This window comes from Zophobas morio, unplaced genomic scaffold (assembly GCF_036711695.1).
Source record: "Zophobas morio isolate AGI-343-1 ecotype UQ-CSIRO unplaced genomic scaffold, CSIRO_AGI_Zmor_V1 ptg000030l, whole genome shotgun sequence".
Taxonomy (NCBI): Eukaryota; Metazoa; Arthropoda; class Insecta; order Coleoptera; family Tenebrionidae; genus Zophobas; species Zophobas morio.
This window is the reverse complement of record NW_026972135.1, coordinates 1,351,810-1,372,951: the sequence shown is the minus strand read 5'-3', so window position 1 is coordinate 1,372,951 and position 21,142 is coordinate 1,351,810. Positions and strand designations below refer to the sequence as shown.

The following is a 21,142-nucleotide window of genomic DNA, read 5'->3' as shown; positions in this document are numbered from 1 at the left end:
ATTAAATCCCTTAAAGACATGTTAATACAACCGCTTACCAATCTGATAAACTCCAGCATTGAAGTGAATTTATTCCCTGATTGTCTCAAACGAGCCAGTGTGGTTCCTATATACAAAAAAGACGATCCTGATGATATTGGCAATTACAGGCCAATATATCATTATTACCAATTTTTTCGAAAATTTTTGAGAAACTAATGCTACAGCAGATTACGGAATATCTAAACAAATATAACCTTCTGACATTACAACAATTTGGTTTCCGTAAAGGCCTCTCTACTTCTACAGCCATCAGCGCACTAGTCGATAAGATAATCCAGAGCTTTGAACGTAAATAGAATATTATTCAACCCATTTCTTAGATCTCAGTAAGGCTTTTGATTGCGTAACTCACGATATTCTGTTAAGAAAATTATATTACTATAATTTCCAACCACCGAGTATAAATCTGATAATAATGAGTTACCTTAAAAATAGAACGCAAAGCGTATCCATTGAAAACAAGTCATCTTGTACTTATTCTGTTAATTATGGGGTTCCTCAAGGGTCCATTTTGGGACCAATATTGTTCTTGCTATATACAAATGATCTTCCAGACTACCTTAAAGAAGTTGATGTAACTCTCTACGCTGATGATACTTGCATTGGTACAGCAGGAGTAACTGCCGACCTTGCCTTTAACGCCAATCAAAATTCTATGAAGAAAGCCGCAGAGTGGTTCAGCGCAAATAAACTCCATTTAAATAAAACAAAATGTGTCTCAATGCTCTTCACATTAAGACCCTGCGAATGTTCCATCGAATGTGCGGAATATACAAAGTACTTAGGAGTCATTGTCGATAAAGAACTTACTTGGTGTCAGCACGGTAATTATATGTCAGATAAAATTTCAAAAAATACCTTCCTTTTAAGAAATTTGGCTAATAATCTTTCTTTAAACTGTTTATGTATGGCCTATTATGCTCTGATACACTCTCTTTTCAATTATTCCATTTTAGTCTGGGGGCACTCATCATCTTTATCACGACTCTTTAAACTACAACGAAGATCAATCAGAATAATAGCTAATATAGGATACAGAGAAGATTGTAGAGCGTACTTCAAGTCACTAAAAATACTTACACTTCCTTCGCTTTATATTTATCGATGTTTGGAATTTATTACTCGGCATACAGAATTATATCCGAAAGTCAACCTCTATCACAACTACAGGACTAGACATGAGGATATTTGTTTCAGAAACTTGCGTCTCACTAAGTCGAGGGATGCCATTAATTATTTTTGCATAAAATTTTTGAACACTTTGCCTGACGAAGTACGTAGTCATGATTTTCTAAAAAATGTGAAACAATATTTGATACGAAGGGCATTTTATTCATTAGATGAATACCTAAATAATAATTTTAAAGACCTGGTGTTACTATCTAGTGGTGCTTAATTTATTATATAGTAGATCATATATATTTATAGAGTTAATTCTAATTTGTTTCTTTTAAAAATTGTTATTTATTTTTATAAAATTATGTTAGATGTATTTACTAGCTTCTTCTGACGTGTGTAAAATTTTTTTATTAGCACAAATAAAGATTTATTTATTTATTTATTTATTATTTATTAAGTATGTATACAGTCATATAAAACAATTAATTGCAATTCAGCAGCATGGTTTTATATCAGGTAGATCGACTGCAACTAATCTATGTAACTTTACACAAAAATTATCCAACTCTTTGGATTTAAGGCAGCAAGTTGATGTTGTGTATACAGATTTGTCTAAGGCGTTTGACAAAGTGAATCATATTTTACTACTCAACAAACTTGCTGCCATGGGTCTATGTGAAGAAGTAGTCCAACTATTCAAGTCGATACTTGTAGGTCAAAAACAGTATGTGCAATATCAGAACTGTGAATCTTATAGTTATGAATGTAACACAGGTGTCTGCCAGGGCTCAAATATGGGACCGTTGTTGTTTACAATTTTTGTTAACGATGTAATTTCTGTGATAAATAATCAATGTGATGTCTATATGTATGCTGACGATGTCAAAATTTTAAAGGTCATAAGTGATGAGTACGATTACTTTGTATTGCAGAGTATTGTGAATAAGTTTTTTAAGTGGTGTCGTGAGAATAAATTAGAGGTGAATGTTAATAAATGTAGAATTATGTCGTATAGTCGTAAAGTTAATACTATTTTGTTCAATTACAAGATAAATGATCAGTCACTAATTACGTGTACTGAGTTTAAAGACCTGGGAGTTGTGATGGATCAGTCTTTATCATTCACACCACATATTACACATATTAATGAAAAGGCGATGAGAATACTAGGTTTTATAATACGTAACACAAAGGATTTCACCAATGTTGACTGTATTGTAATGCTTTATTGTGCGTATGTTAGGTCTGTTTTAGAATATTGTTCAATAATCTGGAATCCTTTTTATATTACACATATACAGGTCTTGGAAAAAGTGCAGAGGAAATTCTGTAAGTATGCTTTCTACAAAAAATACGGTGTTTACCCTATCCAAGAATTTTCGCAGCATGAGCTGTTAAATGAGTTCAATCTTGTTCATCTCCAAAGCAAGCGTAAATTTTCCTCTATTATTTTTCTGCATAAACTCCTACATAATATAATTAATGACAATGTCTTGCTCGAACAAATTTGTTTTTATGTTCCCCGTTCAGGATCTAGGAATCCGAGAACTTTCTTGTGTGTTATGACTCGCACTAATCATCATTATTATTCACCAGGTAACAATATGTGCTAGTACTTGGTAAGATAAGATTGATTTTGGCAAATGATATACCTTCCAAGAAAACAGAGGGCGGGTGGGCGGGGCTAATACTTGTTATGATAAGACTAGTTTTGGTAAATGAGTAGTATTTGATAGGAAAATACTGATTTTGGCAAGTTTGACATTTTCGACCATTTTTCAGCTATATCCGAAAATTAGTTGAAGTAAGATCAGGTGCATGAAATAAGAAATCAAATTTCGAATATATTAAACAAGAAGAAATGCATTCGTATTTTGTATGGTTTTATGTTCAACGTATTTGTCGATCAGATGCTCTTTCTATTTTGTTTTTTTTGCTTTTTTGTAAACACGCCATGCTATTAATATGGTATGTTTCCCCTTAATAGAAAAAAGGATATTAAAAACGGTGGCTGGAGCGTTTTTATTTCTCTGAATTTCTCTGACGTGGATTTTACGTGTTTATAATGTCAGTCAAAACCTTTTATCTTGATTGGCATGCAAGACCACACGACAAACAATTTAAGAAAACCAGTCACAAAATGAGTTTCAGACTGCTATCATTTATTTTTAAGATTGGCCACATTTTTGCCATAACGCCATCTTCACTTCACGTTCCAAAAATTTCACTTTTGAAAAAATTCTACTACTTACTGATTTTCTTACTTATAATGTACGGTCTGATCGCCAGGGAAGCGTTACATCTTCGTTCAAACTCCAGACAACTAATACTTCTCTACGTCATCGCTAGCAGTAGCTTCATTGGCCAAAATTTAACCCTTCTCTTGCGGGGCTTGATAAAGAGAAAATCTTGGATAAGTTTTCTTGAAAATTTGAAAATAACAGCGAAACTAACACGTGTGCGGACTAGAACAACAGCAAAAAATTCCTTCTATTGTGGTTTTTTATTCGTGAGTATTTTACACCTGCTGGCACTAACTTTGTTCTTTTGTGTGTATGCTAAAATTAGCCCTAACATGTGGAGAAAATTTTACCCGGAATATTTCCGCGCCCTGAGAAGCAGTCAGAACGAGTTCTTGTCTTGTGTGCTCGTCAACATGATCCGCACTAGGTACAAAAATTTGAGAAAAATGGTTCAAGTGCATTTTGAACGAAGACGTAAAATCCAGTTGAAAGCCTTGAAGAAGATTCAATACACAGTGCGTTCACTAAAAGTCACCGTAGATGGTTACAACGATCTATTTGGATGGAGTAACTTGTTTACGATCTGTTCCTCGTTGGCCTGTTTACTGAATCTCACACAAGATGTATTGTCCCGTCTGAACCGAGTAGATTTACTTGGACTAAACATTCTGGCCTTTATTTTTATTACTTGGATTATGGTAAATTTTCTTAACTTAGAATATGCGAAATTGCTATCAAGCGTCTTTTAGGTCGAAAACGTCATTGTGATTTTAATCATGAGCTCAGTGCTGAGAGAATACGAAGACATGACCAGGTTTTGCCTAAATGCAAAGTTCTTGTTGGACGTGACAAATTTAGAAGAGTTGAAGCTGAGAGAATTTGGTAAATTTTTTGCACAAAACGCGCCAGAATTTACGGCGGCGAGGTTTTTTCCGATTAATAGAAATATGCTCATGGGTATGGCACTGATTTTTGTAAATTTTGAAGTTGCTTTAATGCAGATGGGGCATCTGTAAAGGGAATTTATTTATGATAAGATAAGTAACTTATTTAATTAAGGGTCACCGTTCCTATGATTATTTTTATAAAATTGTGTATTATTATAAATGGACCTTGCTCTTAAATATACTTCCATTGTAAAAATCCAATGCAAAAATAAAACGTTTGACAAATTATTCCCATATTTATTTCCGGAGCGTAAGCTAAAGTAAAGTATTGTAATCGATGCCGTCGGCCGATAGTTTAAATTTTTTGTTTAGATTCCTCTATTTACCGATATAAAATCTACTTGCTCCAATCACCATGATCGAACGTGTTCTATTAAAAAAAAAAAAATGAAATTGCTGTCATTTCCGGCTCTATCCGAAGTGATGATACGAGGGTGTTCTTACTGTCAGACACACATTTCGAAATGATAGAAATCAAAAGAACTATGGGTGTATGGTAAAAAAATTACAAGGCTTGTATCAAATAAAAAGACACATTGTACACAGACAGCTACATTTTATATTTAACTGATTGTCCGATAAGTGCGTAATACGGGTAATTTCTCATATTGACTAATTCAGTGTACGATGGGTTTCCAACTGTTGTCGTTTGTTTTCAGAGTAGGTGGTTTAATCGCCGCCTCGCCACCTTCCATAAATCTATCACCACCGACATGGACGCGAAAACTGTACAACACGATGATTTTTGCTCTTTTCGTATACAGAATTGTATCACTTATGAAAGCTCGAGGATTTTTTTTAACAGACGAATACATCATCTTGATAGAATATAATTTAAACTACTGGTGCATCTGTGCACAGAACTTCTACATAATATTGCTGTTAAATTTGTACAAACACAACAACTGGGTCCGTCTGATAGAAAATTTGAAAACGTCAGGAGAGCTGCTGCAAATCCCAAATAACAAAAAATCAAAACGGTTAATCATCTTTTTGACTACAAACTTACTTCACTTAACCCTGAATGGTGGCATACTTTATATTATCTCCAAGGGAAGAACAAACTACTTTCAAGAATATTTTGTTCTTCATTTTCACATTTATTTCAACTTTTTCAACAAGAATCTAAGCTGCGTGATCCTCCAAATGATAACAACACGTTACAAGCATTTACGAAGAATTATTCTAGCGAACACCAAAAGAAATCAAACTAGAACAAGCTTTTTAAAAAAGGTGGAGTACAGTGTACGTTTTTTGAAAAACACTGTAGATTCCTACAACGATTTGTTCGGGTGGTCGGTCCTTTTTAACATCGCTTTTACAATCCTTCAGATGATTAATTCCGTCACCTACGTGTTATTTATTTCAGGAAAGTTAAATTTTTTTGAGCAAATCTTGATTCAGCTGTGCCTGATCTTGGGGATGTTGGTAAGTGGTGACATGTATGTGTGGTTGAAATTATCATTGTCAATTGCAGATTAGCACGATCACTTTACTTTTCACTTATGATTCCGTCTTGACGGAATTCGATAAAATAGTGTCGCTGTGCTGGGGGATAAAGCACTCGTGCAGAGTCACGATTTTGGAAGAGCTGAAAGTGAAACAATTTATGAAATATGTTTTAAAGAATTCGCCGAAATTTACAGCAGCCTCTTTTTTTGGAGTTGGCAGATGGACGATTCTTAGTTTCTTGTCGATTTTTGTAGACTTTTTGATCGTGGTAGTGCAAATCTTAAGTTTACAAAAATCAAATTTGAATCTATAATTGCTTATCTTGAGAATTTTTTGTTCTACGAATTTGTCGATCACATGTTGTTTCTATTTTTGTTATAAACACTCGATGTAATTAATATGTTTGTGCTTTATAGAAGAAATAATATTAAAAATGGTGTCTGGAATGTTTTGGATTCTCTAAATTTCTTTACCTGATTCTTTTACATGAATTTTTCGTGTTTATTTTGTCAGTCAAATCTGTTTATCTTGAGTGGTATACAAGAACAGAGGACTAACAATAAAAAAAAATCACTCACAAAATGAGTTTCAGACTGCTATATCATTCATTTTTAAAATTCGGCATATTTTTGTAATAACTTCACGTTCCAAAAATTTCAAAACTGAAAAAACTCTGCTACCTATTATCCGTTCACGATCTTTATATAGTAGGGTTGGCCATGAAAATCTAGTGAGTTTGTTGGTATTCGATGCAGAAGAATAAAAATTCCCTGAACTTTTTTCGTTAGGTTATGTTTTATTAAATTAAAGATTAAAAAATATGCCAGAAATATAAACACTGTTGCCGATACTTTCAGTTTTCAGTAGCAAAGACCAAGTTAACGGTATCCATTTCTTAGAAAGCATAAAACTTTACGCTATTTAAAACAGTTATTCGGCTTTTTGTAAGTGTTTATTTCATATGTAAGGAACAAACACTAAAATTTCACTTAAACATTGTTTTTATATAAATGGGGGTTCTACATATGACTATGCATGCAACATTTAGCATCTCATCTTTAATTCTCAATCATCAATTCGTTTTGCTCGCCCACTCTTCTTAGAAATGGAAATTTCGACCTTTGTGAACAGCCTATTTCCATATCTTCCAACTTCTTTTTTCATTTTTCTAAGATTACTGAAAGGGTTGGTAAAAGACAACAACCTTGCTCTAGTGCTTTGATGGGTTTAGCTCTTCTGAAAGATTTTTTTCGGCCTTAAATTGAATGATTTATCTATATAGCTATTACTAAAGCTTACGTAAGTGCTTTTTATCTGCTTTTACCAAGTACTTCAAAATGCTTATTAATAAGAACGTTACTATACGCCTTCTCCAGGTCCATGAAGACTTACAAAAAAAAATGAAAATGCCTAAAATTTGGTGGAAAGTAACAATGTGGATGATCTCACTAAAATTATACCGACTTATTTTGTTGTACGTCAGGTAGTTTTTCCCATACTACCTTGGTAAATTTAGAACGAAAGATGTGAAAAATATCACCCTCTCACAAGCTACAATTCACTCCATTTCCATTATTTCGCTATGAAAATCTGTATCATTACCGTCATTTTCAAATTCAGATTCTGATTCAGATTCACCTAGCGAAATAATGAAAGGAGCTATAGATTCGTACGAAAGATTTCCCATATTTTTTCCCAATCAGCCAAAATAACTTTTTCACAATGTTTACAAAAATTTTGCCACATGCTTGGAGTACATACCTATAGAAAGCGCCTCAAGCCATAAATTCTCCACCCTATTTTTTAATGAAGGTTGAGAATTTATATGCTTGTTGTAATAGTTCATACAAAATCCCCAATTGGATTATATTGACAATGGTACGGACTTACGGAGGTAATCTAAGAACTTCATGGCCACTTTCTCTTAATGTCTCGTCTACCAAATATTTTTTTTTTTTGTATTGTTTCTGAAGGGTTTAATTAAATCCTACAACTGTTTCTTCGAAAATTTTTTGTCAAATTCAACACTATGTTTAAAGAGCCATTCCTGCATTTCACATTTTTTACTAGAAAAAGTGGATGGTTTATCCAACTGAATCGAGTGACACGGTGCATTGTCTAAAACCACCACACATTTTTGGTTCAACTTTGCCAAAGCAGGAATGAGCTGATTAACCACCCAATTTTGAAAAATTGTTCCGTCCATCGTTTTATGATAGTCTCTATGTTTATTTTTTGAATTTAAAAAATTGTTACAACTATCCAAGAACCCCGTTGAACAACCCGCGTGGAGAATAGTAAACCTTGATCCTTCAGTTTTAATTTTGGTGGGATTGCTTCTTAGATCAGTATCGTGCACCCAGCGACGAATGGACGAATCATTTTGATCGATGTTTCATCCAAATACACGAAAGTCAAATTTTCGCAGGAATTTAAAAACGGTAAATATGTTCTCAAAAAAGTAATTTTGGCTGCAACGACATGTTTTTGATCACATAGAATTTTGCGACCATTTACTTCCCTATGTTTATAACCCATTGACTCAAGAATTTTGTGTAATTGGTTCGCCCCCCTTTAAATTCCAACTGTTCCCTACAATATGCCAAAAGAGTATCTACAATGAAATAATCGTTTCTTTCATTAAGTTGCCAAATTTGTCGTTGCAGGTCTTTCCGAAACATATAATTTGTAAATAAATCCTTTGGTTTTCGCTTGCCAGATAGTGATGTTTTTAAATTTTGGTCCCCTGTTGATAAAGTTTTCGCCACAGTTGATGTTCCCACCTATGAGAAAAAAAAATTAAAAAATATTTTACAGCGTATTTTTACATTAGAGAAAATATGTTCGAGACCCTCATAGTTACTTCTTCGAAAGAAAGATCGGGCCTGTCTTTTCGAAACTGCAAAAAACATCTTTTTATTGCAATTTTTTATTACAGTAAAACTATTTTAGCCATTTTCTTTTTTCACAATGACAAATTATCTATGCTGACAAAATTAAAACATTTGTTTGCTTGATTAAAAAATTGCGTCTAATAATTCTGATCTAATAAATGAAGTAGAAAAGTGGCAATCCAGCTCAAAGCAAATATCAATCAGACTACTGACAGACAAAAAACTAAATCATCTTTACTATATAAAGATCGTGAATGGATAATACTTATTAATTTTTTTATTTATAATTAAGGGTCGGATAATAATATGCAAAATGCACATTTTTGCACATTCTGCATATTTAACTCTTTTTTTTTGCATCTATTGAATATTTTATTGTTAAGTGCATTTTTATGCATATTTTAAAATTTTTGCTGCATTTTTCGTGGTAATTGGTGAAAATCTGAATTTTAAGACAATTTTAATACATTGGTTAACCGCTAGGTGCAGGTAAAATAACTGCCGACGTTTTCTAGTAATGCGGACGGGTTTTTCTAAGATTTTAATAATAATATGCTTTATTATGCTTAAATTTACACTCGTCCAAAAAATAATGTAATAAAATAATGTAATAAAATAATGAAATTAAATATATAACTATAAACATTTATGCACAGAGCAATATTAAACACCTTTTAATTATCGTTTTATAGTTCTAGATCTAGATCTTGTACATATAATGGTAGAACATTATAAAACTTAATACAATAATAGAATGTGCTATTTCTAGTGTTGCTTAATCTGAGAAAATCCATCTGAATAGCATGTTTATTTCTCGTGGAATAGGCATGGTCAAAAGTAGAATAATTTGACACATGTTTATACATATAAATTAAACACAAAAGAATATAAATACTAGGTAAGGTAAGTTCTTTATGCTTTACAAAATAAGGTCTGCAATCATCACGATAACGAAGTCCTCCAATAATTCTGATGCATTTACGTTGAACAGCAAAAATTTTTTTACAGTGACAGGAGTGTGCCCAAACAAGTATCCCATAAGAGGTAACGCTATGTACAACAGCATAATAAGCCATTATAAGCATTTTTGTAGAAACAATTTCATTAAGCCTGCGTACGAAAAATAGTTTATTGGACAATTTGTCTAATAGATACTCTACATGCAAGTCCAGGTCAAATGATCATCTAATTTAAGTCCAAGAAATGAAATAGGATCATGATATAAATGCATATCGGCACACTTAACCAAATTTAGTTCAAGTGGATTTCTATTATTTATAATAACTGAAGTGTCGTCGGCAAAGAGGATACATTTGCCACGGGTAATACAATTTGGAAGGTCATTAATATATATTAAAATAAGCAAAGGTCCAAGAATCGAACTCTGCGGGACACCCATATAGATTTTCTTGACAGCTGAATTAACGTTATTAAAGTGGGCAAATAGAGTTCTTGTGCTTAAGTAGGATTCAGTTAACATTATACTGTTCGTATTGACAGAATAATATTTAAGCTTCTGTAAAAGAATACTGTGGTCGACACAATCGAAGACTTTAGATAAGTCAAAACTTAACATTGAAGAGTAACTTTTTTTTTCAAGAAGAACTTTCCAAAAATCTAAAAAATGGAACTCACGTCTATTTGTCAAAAAAAGTGGCAAAGACTTATTAGAAATGAACGATGATGAGTTAGTTAATTAATATATTAGTCATGAATGGGTTAGATACATATGTTGATCATTTAAAACTTATAAAAAGATTCTAGTCGAAATATACTTATAACTTTGAAATAGAAGTTACTAATAATTTGCGCCAAAAAATATTTAGAAATTTAGATCGTAAAATATACGTGGGGTGGAGCTTATGCTCTTGTACCGATCATTTGCAGATTACAAGCTGCTACAAATGTTCCAGATTTGGTCATATGGCAAGTAACTGTACTGAGAACAAATTAGTTTGCGCCAAGTGTACTGGAGATCATAACTCTAAGGAGCGTCAGTCACATCAGCAAAAATGTATCAATTGTCTTGAGTACCACGAACGAAACAAATCTTCCAATATAGACGTAAATCGTGTTTGCGGAGATGAAGCTAAATGTTTTGTGTACCGAAATAAAGTTAAATATTCACAAAATAAGATTGACTATGGTTCATAAAGTTCAAAAAAATTTGTATGGACAGACCCGATGAGCGAAGAGGAGGTGGAGTAGGTTTTTATGTAAGAAATAATATAAATTGTGATACTGTTAAATTTGACGTTGATCATAATGATTGTATGGAACATAAGTATGCGGCTTAAATGTAAGCTTAGTCATACAATTTATACATACATTCTTATAAGAGTGATTTACAGACCGGAAGGTAATTTAATGAATACTATTAACTTAGTAGAAGATATTTTGTCCCAAGCAATACCAGAGTACGATATAGTTGCAATCGTAGGTGATCTTAACATTGACCTATTAAATATTACTAATGTGCTAACTGACTCTATGTCTAATTTTGACATGTTTCAAATTATCGATGAAGCTACTAGAGTCACTGCTACATCAGCGACTTTGGTTGACCATATTTTTTTGAACAAACCGGATTTAGTAAAGGTACGAAAAATGCAGACGCCATATCAGACCACAGACTAGTATTTGCTGAATTAAAAATTTGTTCGCCGATACAAAAACCAAAATATATTACATTACGAAATTTAAAGCAAATAAATAATGATCGCTTTCAGTTAGACTTGTCAAGTATACCTTGGGATAATGTCTTCTACTTTCTTACTATAGATGAAAAGTTGGAATTTTTGACAACAAATATTTTACTATTATTCGACATCCATGCTCCTTTGCGTACCATAAGAATCACCAAACCTAAAGCTCCGTGCTTGACTGATGTGTTAAAGCTAATTTTTCGTGAAAGAGACCTAGCTTATAGTAACTATAAAAAACATAAAACCCCTGAGAATTGGAACAAATATAAAAATTTAAGAAACTTTGCGCTCGCATCTCTCAGAAGAGAGAAAAAGGCTTACTTGGTTAATACGTGCGGTCAAAACAACAGTCGACAATTTTGGAAATCTTTAAATGCCTTACACATTACTAGGACCAGGTATCTTGAAATTCCATCTCACTTAAATAATACAGTTAACAATTTTTTTGCATCTGTTTTTCAGAATGTGTCTCCTAATCCTAACATTACTGATTTTTATTCTTCTCAAAAATTCAAAGACAATTTAGTTTTCACTTTCCAGTTATCAACAATTGAAGAAGTTGCTTTAATTATTCGTTCTCTAAAATCTGATGCCTTAGGGTTGGATCAAATTTCGTTAGAAATTTCTCTGTGATACTTCCTCACATTACTCATTTAATTAATTGCTGCATCGAAGCTGATTACTTTCCTACTGCTTGAAAAACGGCTTTAATTAGACCTCTGCCAAAAGTACCATCACCTGAATCTCCCAGCGACTTACGTCCAATTAGTTTGTTGCCTACTCTTTCTAAGATTTTCGAACGCGTTCTTATGTAACAGTTACGCAAATATAGTGAAGAAAATGAAATTATACCAAATCATCAGTTCGGTTTCAGACAGAATCACAGTACCACCACTGCTTTGCTACATTTAACTGATACTTTAATCCGTAATCTAGACCAGAAGTTGTCATCAATTCTTGTGGCACTGGACTACGCCAAAGCTTTCGATAAAATAACTCACGAACTACTACTTGCGAAGCTTTCATATTATGGTTTGTGTAATTAGTCTGTGAGTTTAATTAAGTCATATATATGTGATCGTGGACAAAAAGTGGTGATAGGTAGTAAGTTTTCGAACGTTGTGGCAGTAACCTCAGATGTGCCTCAAGGAAGTGTCCTGGGGCCGCTTCTGTTCACTATCTTTATTGCGGATATAACCAATGTTGTCAAGAATTGTGGTATTTTTTCTTATGCTGCTACGATTGTATTGTTAATTTCAGATTTAGTAGCTGTTTATGAATATTCTTGTCGTCACAACTTGACAATGAATACTAACAAGTCAAATGCTGTGTTAATTACATCGGTCAAGGATCGAAACCACTTAAAAAATAATATAAATATCACCATAAATAACGAGACTATTCCATGGGAGGAAACTATAAAAATACTGGGCATTCATCTCGATGAATGTATGAGATTTAAATTACATGTAAGCCATATTCTACGTCATACGTTTATTCGGTTAAAAGTGTTATATTCGTCTAGGTTCATACTCAGTTTTAAAACTAGGAAAAAATTATGTGAATCTCTTGTACTTAGCATTCTTTCTTATGGAATTACGGTATTTTACGCTTGCCTTCATCAGATGCATAAAAATAGAATACAAAAAGTGCAAAATGCTTGTTGTCGTTATGCGTTTAAACTTAGAAAATACGACCACATATCACAATATTTTTAGATATTTATTATTTAAACAGAATAGTTGATTTTTTTTATAATTACCTATAATTGTACACATGTATATCATAATTTACATATGTTAATAACTTTTCTCAGTAATCTGTATTTTGTTGTTGGGTGGTTAAGTGGTGGAATAACCTGTGGCTAAACTTCGCAACCTTGAATAAATAAATAAAGACGTTATTATTATTATTATTATTATTATTATTATTAACTTTTTAGCCTTCGAAAGTTCGGCCGTATATAATTTTTTATAAGACTTCAAAGTTTTTTTTGCCAATTAAATTATTAACAGTTAAATCTAGAGCATCCTTACCGTATTGGGTATTTTTTTTAGTACATAAGTAAACCAGTTATTATTTATTCCTACGTTTCTTGATCTCGAAAATTGTGTTTTTCGAACGATGGGAAAAAACTGGTCCATAGCTTCTGATATCATGTTTAGATCATCCAGAAAATCCCAGTTTAAGTTTTCTACTAAGTTGTAAAGTGTAAAAGTCCTATTTCAGTTATTGGTCTAAACAGTTTAGAGTAATTATACTCAATCTGCGATGTGGCTCATAAACTGTAATTAAGTAACTAAACTCCAAAAAATTTGTAAAAACATTATATAAGCAAGCGTTAAATATGGAAATTGTGAAAAAACAAACTCATCCAGTGTAACTCAAACATCAATACGAGAAACTTTATCTGATAACACAGCCAAAAAATGAAGGGAAAACATTCAAGTTGGATTTATGCCAGGCACTGCTTGCCTCGAATGTTCCATTAAATAAGTTAAGTAATCCCACATTTAATTCATTTTTGGAAAGATACTATAAAAGGACATTCCAGATGAAAGCACTCTCAGGAAAACGACTGTAAATAAATGTTATACCGAAACTGTTGCTAAAATTAAGACGTGTCTGCAAAATAACTTTATGTAAAAAAGCAAACTTTCCATTTATAAGTTCTATTTAAAAAAATTAAGTTGTCATTTCCGGTTCTGCTGGAAGTGATAATAAAAGGGTGTGCTTACTGTCAGACACATATTTCGAAATGATACAAATCAAAAGTACTATGGGTGTATGGTAAAAAAATTACAAGCCTTGTACCATAGTTCTTATGGGAATGTTACAGACTCTTGGAACTCCTGATATTCCTATAAAGTAGATCAAACTAATCAAAATCGTTCGCGACCGATTAAGGTTATCCTGTCATCTGAAAAATCTGTACTTTCCGTCATACGAAACGCTAGACAATTAAACTCGTCATCAGAATGGGCCACTATCTCTATTTTTCGGGATCGTACTCCAATGCAGATGGAAATTCACAGAAATGCAATTCCTAGTGTAGTCTCTTCGTTAAACTAACGCAGCCCAATAGATCCCTGACTTCAATGAAACTTTATTATCAAAATGCGCGCGGTATAAAATCAAAACTACATAATTTATTTCTCAACTCATCTTAACTTGTCTATGATATCATAATTATTACAGAAACGTCGTTGAACGACTCCGTATATGACTCTGAAATCTTTCCTCCATTTTATGAAGTTTTTAGGTGTGATCGCAGATTTTCTGCTTTGGGGCGTCAAAAAGGTGGTGGTGCTCTTATTGCCATTTCAAATAACTATTCTACAGAAATGGTAGATGCATCTTCTGTCACTACAATCGTGTCGGCAATTGATTTAGTTATCGTGAAATGTACAGTCAACATGTTTATCTTTTTTCTTGCAGCGGTTTATTTAGATTTTTTGTTTGTTGTATTTATTGGTATCTATTTTACTTTGTATTACTTTTTATTTTGTCCTATAATTGGTGTCTGTTGACAGCTACATTTTATATTTAACTGATTGTCCGATAAGGGTGTAATATATTCGGGTAATTTCTCATATTGACTAATTCAGTGTACGATGGGTTTCCAACTGTTGTCGTTTGTTTTCAGAGTAGGTGGTTTAATCGCCGCCTCACCACCTTCCACAAATCTATCACCACCGACATGGACGCGAAAAGTGTACAACATGATGATTTTTGCTCTTTTCGTATACAGAATTGTATCACTTATGAAAGCCCGAGAATTTTTTTTAACAAGGGAACGCATCAACTTGATAGAATACAATTTAACCTACTGGTCCACCTGTGCACAAAACTTCTACATAATGGTTGTGTTAAATTTGTACAAACACAACAAATGGGTTCGTCTGCTGGAATGTTTGAAAACGTCAGGAGAACTGCTGCAAATCCCAAATAACAAAAAATCAAAACCGTTTATCATCTTTTTCACTACGAACTTACTTCACTTAACCGTGAACGGTGGCATACTATACATTTTGTCCTGGGCAAGAACGAACTACCTTCAAGAATATTTTGTTATTCATTTTCACATATATCTTGACTTTTTTAACAAGTGTCTAAGCTACGTGATCCTCCAAATGATAACAACACGTTACAAGCGTTTGCGAAGAATTATTCTCACGAACACCAAAAAAAGTCAAATTAGACCAAGCTTTTTGAAAAAGGTGGAGTACAGTGTACGTTTTTTGAAAAACACTGTAGATGCTTACAACGATTTGTTCGGATGGTCGGTTTTCTTCACCATCGCTTTTACAATTCTTCACATAATTAATGCCGTCACCTACTTGCTATTTATGCCAGGAAGTTTGAATTTTTTTCAACAAATCTTGATTCAGTTGTCTTTGATCTTCGGGATCTTGGTAAGTAGTGCAATTTTTGTGTGGTTGCAATTAACAAAGTAAATTGCAGAGTAGTACGATCGCTTTACTCTTCGCGTACGATTCCGTCTTGAAGGAATTCGATAAAATTGTGTCTGTGTGCTTGGGGATAGAGCACTCGTGCAGCGCTACGATTTTGGAAGAGCTCAAAGTGAAACAATTTAAGAATTACGTTTTGAAAAATTCGCCAAAATTTACAGCGGCCTCTTTCTTTGGAGTTGGCAGATGGACGATTCTTAGTTTCTTTTCGATATTTGTAGACTTTTTGATCGTGGTAGTGCAGGCCTTAAGTTTTCAAAAATCAAATCTGAATGTATACTTGGCTTAGCTTGAGAATTTTTAGTTCAACTTTTGTCGAACAAATGTTGTTTCATTTTTATTCTAAACACGCGATGCTATTAATGTGGAATGATATTTCTCGTTTATAGAAAAAATTATATTAAAAATGGTGTGTGAAAAATTTTAGTTTCTCTGTATTTCACTAAGAATGCATTTGCGTAAACTGAGCAAGTATTGTAATCGAGTCCGTCGACCGACTCTCTGCTTTAACGTTTTCTCGACGTTTCATAACCCCAAGAATACGAAAAAATAGGTCACCCGTTTCCGTCCGTCTGTGTCTGTCTGCCGTCTGTCCGGATTTCTATTAGATGGATGATCTACGTGACATTCTTCCGATGTATAAAGATAAACACTTCAAGCACCACGCATGTTGCTGAGAGGTCATTTTTCCACTTGATTATCCCTGATTATAAAGATGCTTGTAATGCTGGAGCATCAGGTCCCAGAAGTCATTATTAATAAACGTGAACCGTAAAGTTAAACAATAATAAGCAACTCATCGATTTGTATATACACAGGGTCGCTAGAACGTATGAAAACGGTTAAATATCTTGAGAACCAATAGTACAAATCAACTGAAATTAGGTATAGTTGTACAAGAAGTTGTGCTCTAATTATTCCTCAAAAAAAATTTTTTTTTTCTCATTTACGGAAATTTTAAATTTGCTTTCTGGATATGGGTGAAAGAAAGATTTCGTTTCAAATCTTGAAAATATTTAACAACTGATGCCAAAAATGGAACTCAGTTGTGTAAAGTTAATTTTTTTTTTTTTTAATTTTTTCGAAGGAATCTTATTGTGAAATATCATGTCATGTCAAGCTGTCTGGCTTGAATGGATTCCGATTTCCTCAAAATTGCTCTCTTTAGTAATTTAATCCTCCTCAACGAGAATCAGAGTTCACAAAATGGTCCGTGAACTTCCTGAATTATTTTCTTCTTTTTTTTTAGTTTTCTTTACTTAAATTCCGTTTAAAATAGCAGAAAGAGCTTATGATTTTATTTTGACTGTGCGCAGTTTTGCAACGCATTACAACGATGTGCGACATAGTTCCGAGAAACTTCGTCTCCACAAAGAAAGGAGGGAAGTGGGAGTTCGAAAGATAAGAGAATTCCAGATCAACCGGATCATTAGTCTAAATGTAAGAAACATCGATTTATCGAACATTTGTCAACAATTCCGAAGTTTTTTTTTTTTTTCATTTTTGTCTCTAAATTTTGATCACAATTTAAATAGACGCGACGTAGAATAATAGTTGCTATGAAGGGTCACTACTAAATTATTCAAACAACTACTTTGTATAAGTTTAAATAGTTGATGTACTTTACCACAACATGCAACAGTTTATCACTTTAATCACGCATGTACAACCTCAGAATTCAAAACAATACCAATTTGATGTACTAAGGTTTCAGTTGTGTTCCTCTTCAAGTTTAGTCGCATGGTGACACTTTTAGAATTATTACATTTGAAACTTCAGTTTTATTATTTTCGTTTTGGAGTAAAGTTATTCTATTTTCTATTTCAGATCGCCATAAATGATAACAGTAATTTTCTTCTTATTAAAAAAAACTTAAAGATTGATCTAATAAACAATTACTATATTATACAAATATATTATTTGGTACTGATTAAAGTTCTGGGTCATTAGCGAACATCTTAATATCGATGATGAAAAGAAAGAAAAGGATGAATGGTAAATGGGAACCTTGCGGAACTCCTGATGTTACTTGAATAGGGTAAGATACATATTAATTTTAGGTTCTTCAAATTTTCTCGATTTTTTGTGTTTCAGTTTTACGGTTTCTCAATTTTTTTCCTCTTTAATTTTACGATTTTTAAATATTTCGATGTTTGAAATTCTCATTTTTGAAGTTTTTAAATTCTCTGTTTTCATATTTCTCAGTTAAACTTTTTTGATTTTCAAATTTGTCGATTCTTTAATTTTTCGATTTTTCAGATTTTTGATTCTTCGATTTTTCGATTTCTCGATTTTTCCGTTTTTAATTTCTCAATTTTTGGATATATCTTTCAGTTTTGGGATTTTTCAATTTCTTAATTCTTCAATTGTTCCATTTTTCATTTTTCCGATATTTCAGTTTTGGGATTTTTCAATATTTTGATTCTCCGAATTTTCGATTTTTCAACGTATAGGTTTCTCGATTTCTAGATGCTTATTTTACTTTTTGGATTTTCAATTACTCGTATTTTAAATTTTAGGCTCTTCGAATTTTAGATTTCTCGATTTTTTTTATTTTTCGATTTCCCAGTTTTTGATGTTTCAATTTTACGATTTCTCTATTTTTCGCCTCTTTAATTTTACGATTGTTATATATTTCGATGTTTCAATTTCTCAATTTTTGACGTTTATAAATATTCCGTTTCTTAATTAATCTATTTTCTGATTTTCAGATTTCTCGACTTCCCAAGGTTTAGATTTTTTAATTTTTTAATTTTTTAATTTCTCAATTTTCGGAATTTTTTTTCAGTTTTGGGATTTTTCAGTTTTTGGATTCTTCAATTTTTCTTCCATTTTTCATTTTTCGATATTTCAGTTTTGGGATTTTTTAATATTTGGCTTCTGGATTTTTCGATTTCTCGATTTTTACCTTTTTGATTTTTAGTTTTTCGTTTTTTTAAATTTAGATTTTTCAATTTTTCGATTGCTTTATATTTCGATTTCCCAATTTTTTAACTTTCTATATTTTAATTTTTAATTTTTAAGATTTTAGATTTCTCGAGTTTTCAGTTCTTCTGTATTTCAATTTTTCAAATTTCTAAATGTTCGATTTTTATTTTTTTTTTAATTTTTAGATTTTTCAGTTTTTCAAGTTTTCAATTTTTTGATTGTTCAATTTCAGGATTTATAAATTTTTAACTTTCTGATTTTTCGATTTTGGCCTTTCTTAATTTTTCGATTTTTGGACTCTCGATCTTCTGATTTTTTCAATTTCTCACTGTCTCAGTTTTTAATTTTTCGATGTTTCGATTTTTTAATGATCCTACTTTCAATTTTTTTAATTTTCAAATTTCGGAGTTTTTATTTCTCGATTTTTTAATTGTTCGATCTTTTAATTTTAATTTTTATTTTAATGTTTTAAATCTCATATTTTTTGTTATCTCGATATATGGGTTCTCCAGTATTTCTATTTTTTATGTTTCAATTATTTGGCATCTTGGTTTTTCGATATTTAAGATTTTTCGACTTTTCGATTTTTAGATTTCTTGATTTTTCAAGTTTTCGATTTCCCAATTTTTTCAACATTAACAGTTTTAAGAACCTTTTAATTTCTGGTTTATTTAACTTTTCGATTTTTTAATTTTTTTTATTTTCAAAAATTTAGATTTTTTGATTTCTTGCGTTTTCGTTTTTCCATATTTAATTTTTTCAATTTTTAGATTTTTTTATTTTTCATTTTTAATTTCTGTTTTAAAAATTTTTTCACTTTTCAGTTTTCGGATTTTTCAGTATTTTGTTTCTTCGACTTTTCCCCTGAATTTTTCGATTTCTAGATTTTTGGATTTTTAGCTTTTCATTTTTTAGATTTTAGAATTTTCAATTTTTCGATTGTTTATATTTCGGTTTCTCAATTTTTCAACGATATTTAAATTTTTCAGTTTTTCGAATTTTCGAATTATTATCGATTTTTTAAATTTTTGATTTCTCAATTTATCGAGATTTGAATGTTCGGTGTTCAGTGTCTCGATTTATCAATTTTTCGATTTTACAATTATCCAATTTTTCAATTTTTTTAATTCGGGAGCTTCGATTTGTGCATTTTTAAATTTCACATGTTTGAATTTTTAATTTTTTGATGTCTGGATTTCCAGATTTTTCAATTTTTCCATATATTAAATTTTATATTTCACGATGTCTTGATTTTTCGATTTTTCAGTTCTTCAGTGTTTCTATTTTTCAATTTTTCGATTTTTCGACTTTTCGGTTTTTTAGCCTCTGGATTTTTCGATTTCTCGATTTTTTACTTTGTGGATTTTCAATTTTTCGTTTTTTAAATTTTGTTTTTTTCAATTTTTGGATTATTTAATGTTTCGATTTCCGAATTTTTCAACGATTTTTTCATTTTTCAATTGTTAAAATTCTAAATTTTTCAATTTCTCAAGTTTTCAGTTCTTCGATATTTCAATTTTTCAATTTTTCGAATTTTTAAATTTTCGATTTTTCAGTTTTTCGGTTTTTCAATTTTTTAATTTCTCGATTTATCTAGATTTGCATGTTTCGGTGTTTTGATTCTTCAGTTATCAATTTTTCAATTTTTGATTTTGATTTTTTTCCAATTTTTCAATTTTTTTAATTTTGGAGTTTCGATTTCTCGGTTTTTATATTTTCAGTTTGTCGGTTTTTTCAATTTTGGATTTTTGAAATTTTTAATTTTTTGAAATGTTTCGATATTTTAATTTTTCAATATCCTAAATTTTAGATTTTTCGATTTATTTTAATTTTTTACATTTTTCGCTTTTTCAAAGATCAAATGGGTTCTAAACGCTTAGGATCCACATTCGCCTGAGGGCGTTCTGGTCTGCAGATCAAACAAGTTTTGAAAATTAAAATTCTGATTTCTCATTTTCATCGAACTATTAACTACCAGTTTTTGCGATCTTATTATTGCTAGCGGTTGTATAATTAAAAAATATGTTAATTTATACTTGGAATAAGAGTGATAACCCAGAGTTGCGTCACACCATCATATCGCTAATTTATCTAAATAAATAAATTGCTTCTTCTGAGACTCACAAAACAGTGAACAATCATGAAGTGCATCTGCAATCAAATTGTTTTCGTATTTTTCGGGTTATTTTTTGTGCTTACACTCTATGGTGATGTGGACAGTGCGAACATAACCTGCAACCTTCTGACTGACGACTCCATTTGGCGGACAAAAACAACACAATCCATAGACGGTGACGCAGACAAAATCAAAACCAGTTGTCCTCTAAATTCAAGTGAAAG

General features: G+C 31.7%; 1 protein-coding gene across 1 annotated transcript in view; it reads right to left on the bottom strand.

Annotated features, from left to right (window-relative positions):
• Nucleotides 1-21,142, bottom strand: part of LOC135137860 (ras-like protein family member 10B) — a 292,378-nt gene that overhangs the window by 161,897 nt on the left and 109,339 nt on the right. The gene's annotated exons all lie outside the window — the stretch shown is intronic.